Source organism: Amphibalanus amphitrite, unplaced genomic scaffold, assembly GCF_019059575.1.
Source record: "Amphibalanus amphitrite isolate SeventyFive unplaced genomic scaffold, NRLGWU_Aamphi_draft 000052F_arrow, whole genome shotgun sequence".
Taxonomy (NCBI): domain Eukaryota; kingdom Metazoa; phylum Arthropoda; class Thecostraca; order Balanomorpha; family Balanidae; genus Amphibalanus; species Amphibalanus amphitrite.
Window position 1 is genome coordinate 1,444,122 of NW_024881548.1, and position 9,095 is coordinate 1,453,216.

Sequence of the window (9,095 nt, forward strand, 5' to 3'; positions counted from 1 at the left end):
ATGGATGCCACCTGTCAGTGATGCTCTGAAGCTTAAGTGACTACAATTATCGCATGTTTGTTACGAGTCGTCATTCGGAATACTTCGACTGTGAGGGCGCCAAGAGCGTTTTCAAGGTACGTTTCCCTTGTACTACATGCGCCTTTGAAGCTGCATTTTTTACTCATTATGCTACCGTTTGTCTGGCTAATTCGGTCAAGTAATCTTTAGCATGTCTTTGCATAAGTGTGCTGCCTATTTGAAATTTATACAGCACGTTGAAAAGTTATGGGCCTGCAAATGAAAGTATGGCTGGCTGGGGTAATGCCGAAAACGTGCGATTACGCACGTGTTAAAAGCACGCTACGTGGACTTTACTGCTGTAGAATAGCAACACGTATTTTTAGTCACACAAATTACACTTTCAACCGACACAACGGCCTGTTACCTATCAGGAATGATTTACCTGGCATTTTCTTATTATATCACACAATTATAACTTCCAGTGTGCACCGCGTCCTCAAGCTCTTGAAACGTGTGTCAGCTTTGATGAATTCTGGATAAAGTTTGAGATAAAATGGCAAAACATCAATGTCGGCATTCCCCGTAGATCATTTCTCCCATTTTCGGCTTTCCCCGCAGTCCGGGGCAACGCCGAAAAAGTCACTTCTTTGATATTTTTACTTTGTGCGCTTAACGGTATGCGAATTCATCAAATGCGCCTGGTATGTTTGAAAGGCAAAAGACTGGCCTCTCGAATGACGCCAACAAGAATAGCGTATGTTGTCTACCTTGCGTGCTACGGGCGTCAGAAAAAAAGTCTTCGGCGTTCCCCCAACTTCCCCTATGTGATCTTAACGTTAGGCTAATGCATCATGTTGGTCAGGACGGTGATTGTGTTAAATGAACGTTATATCGTGGTTCAGAGCGATCGCCTACTTGCATTCTTTAAATCTGTAGTAAAACAAAGTAGGTGCGTAAGAATTAAAAGCAAGAGTAATCGTTGAAATACCTCATAGTAAACAAAGCCGCTCGGTGATCACCTCAACAGCTGGGTGTTTAGATTCTCTACCACATCTACATTCTACAGCAGAGCTCATTTCCGGCCGATGTTATCCGTATACCCCGGCAGGTGACCGACATTTAAAAACAGCGCTCTGACAGCATTCCGCGGCTCTCGACAGATGCAGGCGGGCGGGGTGGTGCAGCACCAACACCACCCGTCCGGCATTCCTCCACCGGCCGGTCGTGTCCACTCATCTATTAAGGCGGCGCCGCGGGCCTTCCCACGGTAATCCACCTGCTGACCTCTCCCCTGCAGGGGCCCGCTCCCCGGCCCCCTCCCAGGCCGACGGCAGCACCTGGCCCGCGCGCCCCTCCCTTCCGACAGGGGAGCACGTTATTAGCGAGAGACGCGTGTCCGGCCGCTCGGAAGGGCGCTGGTTAGGAACGTGGGTGCGGTATTTGAGGACGGTGACTGACAGCCAGACCTTGTGGCAAGGCTTTGTCAGGGTCTGGTCTAGCGGCCCGAAGAAGCTGGTCCATTCATTCAAATTGAATCTTTGGAGTTAATTTAGATCCGAGACTTGTTAGTTATTTTTCTTACTGCTGATGAAACGGAGGAAAGCAAACGAGTGTATGTACTGCCATTTTCAGTTTTCATACACCAACAGGCTCATTTGAAAATTAAGCGGTGATCACCGTTCACTTCAATCGGCTTCGTATCTAGTGGGAAGTAAGCACTCCGATTCATTCATCCTGGACGGCGCGGAGCTGCTGCCCAGCCTGGCCTCTTGCCGTCTGCAGGGGCAGGGGTCGGGGTCGCGGCGGTCGCGGTCGGGTCGGGGGTCACAGGCGCCTCTCCGTGACCGTCGGTTGCACGGACGGCGCTCACCGGTCCGGCCGATAGTGGACGGTTCAGCGGCTGGTTCTCACGGGCGTTCCGGCTGCCCCCGGCCCTCCTCCGCTGCCGGGCCGAGCCATACCGGTCTCAGGAGTTCGTGGGACGGCCCGGTGGCCAGCACCGATCGGTCACGCCAGCCCATCTCGGCGATGAATGGGAACTCCGGAGAGGAGAGAAACAAGTTCAAGCGGTACCTGTGTGCAATCGCTCATTGATGGTAACTGCATTGAATGCAAAACAGTTGATTGCTACAGTTACTATGTACATACGCAGACATCTTGGTTGATCAATCTGCGTGACTCGTATGACACCTGGCTGCTATTTCACTCAGCTGAAACTTCAGCATGCAGATAAGATCGTCTGTGCATGCTACTAACATGGTGACACTCTTTGCGACGAGTAGCGGCACGACATGCTACCGTATTTCGGCTGATACGCTGTGGCCCATACTCGTACTCCTGTGTCATGTTGTGCTGCTCGTACCGTGGCGAGTAGTACAATGAGTAATTTTCGTTTTTGCTGTGCCGGCCTGTATCAACTAAAAAGTAGCAACTACCAACCCGCGCTGAACCACACTGTAATTGACGCAATAATTAATCAGTTGAAGTCATTTACTAATTAAACCACCAATTAATCGGCCTAAATGTCACCAGCTGTCACATGTTCAGCGGCATTCAGCGGTTATCAGACATCACCCTTCCCGTCCCTCTCTACCCATCATCTCGGGTCCATACCGGGGTCTGTCGATCTGGTCTGTCAGGTAGCCAGCCGTAGGTACCGTACCGCCCGTATATCAGACGGCCCAGACTAGAGGTGGCAAAAGATGAAAATTTTGGGAACCAGACTCGAACCAGACCCGGCTGGACATTTCTGGAACCAGTCGGACCCGACCTTGGTTGGAATCGGAACCAGTTGGACCCGGTTCCCCAAAAGTCAATTAATACAAACTACTTGTAGGTATCATTAGTTGCATCATGTAAAGCAGCCTATTTCCCACTGGGAATACTCATGAGCTACTGTGTGCCAAGAAACATTCACTTCATTCACTTCATATTTTGCAATAATGTGTAGTGTGCAAGATGTACAGTTTATGGTAGACCCGGTTGGCCCCGTCAGAAAATTTCCAGGAACCGGTCTGGACCCATATGGGTCCAGACTGGTTCTTTGGACCGGGTCCTCGGGTCCACATTTTGCCACCTCTAGCCCAGACCGCCCGTCCCGTCAACCATTGACGTCCTGGTTAGATTTACATCTGACTGCATGAACGCTAACCGTGGTGTCAGACACCGTCGTAAACAGAAGCCGAGCGTTTGTCGGTCATCGCTGATCGCAGTTCAGCTGAGCTGATGACCTCTGTTGGCCACTGTATGCCACTCGACACTTCTTCGAGTGCAAGGGAGATGTTCAGTTCATGCGGCTCGCTGCGCACACAGGGTAGTCTTCAAGGAGAGCAATTCTGATCTGATGTCGCTAGATTGGCCGGCTGTCGCGTGCCCCCTGATTGTTGAGAGACAACCTGAAGTTCAGCTGGCTCGTTGTGTAGGATTTGTCTTGCTTCTCATCTTCATCTCCTCAAGCTAGTCTTTGCTTTCTTTGAGTACGCTGCAGCTGGGTAATTAACGGGAGCGCAGCTAAATGACCCAAGCCATTCATGGTTTTGGCGCTGAATGATGACAAGGGACATTGTGTTTGTGTTTCTATTAACAAGTATCGATTCACGGAGATTACCGCCGGTTAAATGGGCTATTGTTCTGGTGCGAAGATTATGGAGATATGGTTGGGTACTGCAATAGCATACCGACATTTAGCAGTGCCATGGTAACTGGAATGATGGCCCTGATGGAGACCTGTGCCTAGTAAAGGTATTGCTGTTTATACGTGTTTAGTGCTGACCCACGAGTGGCTCATATGATATGTCAAATAAATAACATAAAGTGCATGCAATTCAAACGAACACGTACTGCATTTACATAAGTATGACAACTTATACGTCATGACAGTGACTTCTGCACCTTCCAGTTCGACAGCTAAAATACTAGACGGAAGGAATACAGGAGGAATACAATGTGCAGGAAAGCTCCCGTTTGACCATTTTAAACCGACAAATCATATCAACGAGTTATCACATCACATTGTTCACCTCTTCCCGTCACTAAAAGCAAGTGGTACTGTAAGAGTGGCACAAATATTTTCAAACAGTTTAGCTGAAAAAAAATGTCACAGGTCATATTCCCAATGGGACCAATGATCAGTGCTGGCGATGACTAGCCATGCCTCAAAGGTAACTAGATTGTCGTCTTCATTATGTGCGATTGGCAAAAAGACGAAACCATGTCACGCTGCTGCCTTTACATTAGCAATATAAAACCGGCTCTGGGACGTGAGTGCATTGACGCGTCTTAATTTAGATCGGCTGCGGAAAAAAATTTAGAGACGAAATCATTGCAATTGCAATTTTTGCCAGAAGCAGTTGATAACATCGTCTTATCCTAGGTCGTACTCTCATACCCGTGAGCATAACGCTACTATTTTTAAAAGTGAAAGCAGACAAGTACCTATATATGGATAAGCTCAATATGTGATAAAGCAAACTAGCTTGCACAGAAATCAATGAGTGTTTCAACTTTCAATCGTTGATGTTGAAAGTACCTATTTTATTTCAATCGTTGATGTTGAAGGAAACGGAAGGAAACTGAGATAGATAGCATGCATGGATCTCTCACACAACCGAGCTCCCATATTGAACGCTTGCACTGTGCCGATGAGTAGGTATCTGTGCAAAAATATGCCACCCTGTGTGGTGAGCGTCTCCTGGGAGGCCGTGGCGGTCGTGCCAAATGGACCGATATTTCACAGACCCGTTGTATAATGAGCGCTGTTGCCGACTGCCGGCGCCAGGCACGCGCCCACGGCGAGTGTGTGGGCCCCTGAGCCATTCCAGACCTCCGAGGGGCTGCGAGATCACCGCCGATAGTCGACCGGTGAAATGCGGATCAGCGTCGTGGTTCGATAATTTGCGGAATGGGATCTGAATGCATGCATTTGTGTACACAGGTGTATACAGAGCGAATACCTGTTTGCGTCATGTGAACAGTGAGATGCTCCGATATGAGTAATGTACGAGTATGCTACAAAATTGTTATGTCATGCTTACTTTGCTTCTGGTGGTTCAAACTCATTCACTTACCCAGACTTTAGATCGGTGCATTACGACGCATCTTGTGTAGCTCCCATCGGTAGCCTAATTAATTTAAACGTCAAAGATTTACAGCCTCAACTTGGGCGTTTAAATTGACGTAATTCACACTGTCCACATCACTGTGTAATTAATGACCCGCCATCTGAACCAATATACAAGGTCTGTGTGGCTATGCGTATGACGGACCACTCCTGAACGCCGAGGCTCAGTCGATGAGCCCGTCCGTGACGGTGGGTCCAACGTCTGCGCTAGCGGTGCTACGCAGCAGCCACATAAACACGCTGATGTTTAAGATGATGAGATCCGATATATACGGTCACCGGTGATCACCACACAGAGTTCGGAAATCAATGGCTCTGAATTTTTCATTTGTTATGCTCATATTATTCCAATCGGAATATTTGCTAAGCTTATATCTGCTAAGCGCTGCCAGTGCTTAGCAGTCACAACAGACTCCCTAAGGTGTGTTGCCATGCACACAGACTGTGCATTGCTACCATTTATCTGTTCGTGCAGCCAATGTGACTCCGACCGCATCCTCAGCTTGTTAGGCAAGGTTCCTGTGCAGATGCTCTTACACTCCGCTCTGTGATTATAGTTTGAACGGCGGCATGGCTCTCATTAATTGGAGCGCTGGCTGGCGGCATTCGATGGTCTCCGGCGCCTGTATGGTATGCTAGTTGGGTTCTGTTGGCGGTCATTGACGCGGATTGATCGAGTGAGATAACGGCTGCAACTGAGCACATAACGACCGATCAGCCCGGCTATCGAGAGCGATAACGACAGATCAACGGCGGTGATTCGGAATAACAACAGAACGGCAGTAATAACGCGAAGCCGCATGTCAACAGCGGCTATTGATCACCTCATGACGGTTATAGTCACATTACTGGAAAATAATTGTTATTGGTAACACAAGCTGAAATCTAGGGGAACAATTCATTTATAAAAAACACGACTAGTCCAGGAGGAATCCTTCCCACACATCACACTCTTTTTCTACACAAATCTCTCTCTCTCTCTCTCTCTCTCTCTCTCTCTCTCTCTCTCTCTCTCTCTCTCTCTCTCTCTCTCTCTCTCTCTCTCTCTCTCTCTCTCTCTCTCTCTCTCTCTCTCTCTCTCTCTCTCTATCTATCTCTCTCTCTCCCTCTCTCTCTCTCTCTCTCTCTCTCTCTCTCTCTCTCTCTCTCTCTCTCTCGCCTGCTCCTTCTCCTCCGATCCATTCACACCCTTGGTCTTCACCTAGCCTTCTCACGCCACCTTCAGCTGGCGTCCCTCTGCTGCCCGGCGGCGGTTCCGATCTCACCTAATCCAGCGGCAAGGCGGCGAGAGAGGGGGAGACCGACACACCGCGGAGGGAGGGAGGGGTGACCGCAGACCAGAGAGGGGCACGTGATTAGCACAACCCCGGCCAGTGTTTGCGCGGCGGCGGCGGCGGCGGCGGCCCGAGAGCACCTGCAGGGCGGGGGCGGGGGCGGCAGGATGTCGCCGCCCGCCCGCCGCCCGGACGCCGCCGTTTCCTGGCGGATCGGAAGTCGCCGACGCCAGCGGCCGTCGCCCGCTGACAGAGGAACGTTTTTAAGGGCTTGCACACCTGTGGCGCCCCTGTGAGTGCACCGTGGAACGTTGTTTAGTTATTTGAGGGCCGGTGGCTATCATAGCGAGCACCTGTCCTCTGATTTACTGCCAACAAAACTCGTTGCCGTGCCTCAAAATTACAGCGGAATTCGTGCTAATAAATCTGGCAGTAAAAGCCCACTAATACCGGGGAGTTACAAACACTGAATACTTAATCCTCTATTGATTTCCGCTCACATCCTTCCGATTTAGCTACGCCCGGCTGGTGGCGGTCGATTCCCACGGGGGTGTGTTTCTCGGTTCGGGCAAGTTCAGCCCACCCGACCTCTACCGCTCCCCGCCGTGTAGGGAGGGGTGGGGGCACGCTCTGCGGCCGGTGCGGGGGCGGGGGGCGGGGGCGGCGCCAGTTCCGGCGGACGCAGGGCGGGGCGGGAGACGCCCTGTGTCCGGTCGGCACGCGGCGCCACCGCACCCATACCGGCTGACACCGGCGCACTGCGGTATACCGACCGCCGCGCCCCGGGCGACAGACTGACGGACGGACGGACGGCGGGATCAGGATCGGTATCTCCCTCAGCTGCCGCCCCCTTCGCCACAGTGCCACGTGACTGAGGCCGGTGGTGATTCAAATGTGAACTGAAACAGAACGTGGTGCGATATTCGGGGATTCCTAATGAGACATAAGGCCTCATAATGCCTTGTAGTTGCCCACCGGTGGACATTAAAGTGGAAAGAACTCCGCTTGGAGTCCTTGAAAAGGTTGTAGGGTATAGATTTCGAAGCTGATTTTGCGTTGTCGTTACGCTGATGTGACTTGAATGAAGTGATAATAGCACGTAATATACCTTATTAGTTATTGTTAGGATAAACATGTGTTTTCTTGCAAACTGTGAACCATTTAATCACACAATAGCTTAGAAAAGACCGTAATCAGCCCATGAGTTGAAATTTTTTATCTTACATTACAATATTTTATCTGTAAAGTACATTTTTCCATTTGGTGGCAAGAGTTGAATGTCTTACATACTTTTCCGTCGAAGTTGGAGTTCACTTCGTGCACTTTACCTACTCTCAGCGCAATCTCTGATTAGCATAACACCGCTCGCCAAACATGCATAAGCAAAGTTCTGTGACCTCTGACCTGTGACCGACGGTGGACTGTCGTTAGCGAGCGGACGTTACACACGCGGGCGTTAGCCGGGCCCGCGAGCTCGTCCTGTTTTTCTCCGCTCGCCGCCGCCGGTGTTAGCTTCCTGGCCGGGCGCTGCAGTCACCAAGGTGTTCCGGTGCTAGCGCCTTTGCGCCGTTGCAGTCGCCGCCAGGTTTCCGCCGGTGAGCTGTATAGGTGTGCTCGGCCAATCAGGCAGCTGGTGCGATACCGCCGGCCGCCTCCACCAGCGCTGTTTGACCTCTGAGAACGGCGGATACAGTGCCGGCGCCTTCTGATGTGGACAGTGTTTATTATTGTATTCGAACATACGCGTAAACAATGCTATCGGGCGGTGGAAGTAAAATTCAAGTGTCGCAAACGACGAAAGATAACATGGGGTCGCGTTCATTGATGAATGAAGAATTAAGTAATACGACTGTGATCTAAAATATGTAAAGGTGGAGGAGAGCCGAAACAATAAATGAATGTTTTTCCTTCGCAATTTCCTTTTCCCTCCTAGTTTCCTTCACAGTACTATCAAACCGACAGACGTATCCTATAGGTAACTTACTATTTACTCCTCGGGCAGCGTAAAAAAGAACTTTGTCGTTGTCTTCTCTACTATTGATAAAAGTGAACAACTTTAATTGGCAATAGATTGCATAAGCTGCACAACACCTTAAAAAAGGTAAATATGCACCTACAAAGCTGCGAAACTTAATCGACATGAAATGTATTTTCAATCTAGAACTGCAACTATACTTACCTGTGAATACTTTTACCCATACTCGTGAATCAGATGTATCTTGCATGGGATATCCATAGGACGGCACATCACGAACACGCCATAGGGCCTCATTTTCATCGTCATCCCGTTTTGTTTGTTGCTATATACATATTTTTGCATTCCTTTTGGCCTCAATGTAGGATAGGTAGGTGCTCCTGATGCTGCTTGGTGACGCTTTGTTAGCTTTATGATATGGCCTGAATCGCAAGCCTGCATCGATTTATCCCTGCTGCACATATTGAATACATGCAGCGCATTTTCCATGTAAACGACAGCCACTGACCCGTAAATATTTCTGCATTCCAGTAAAACCTTTGAACACTGTACATTATCGATTGAAGCCGTATGATAACCTGACACAAAACAGAACTTCAGTCAAAGGCTCTGGCGAGAACATGATAAATACTCAGCCTTAGCTGGCTAAGCGGCTCTGTTACGCCAGAGTGTTTGTGATGAGATGATGTGTCTCTTGAAACTTGGGCCACTTAGAAGCTATGGT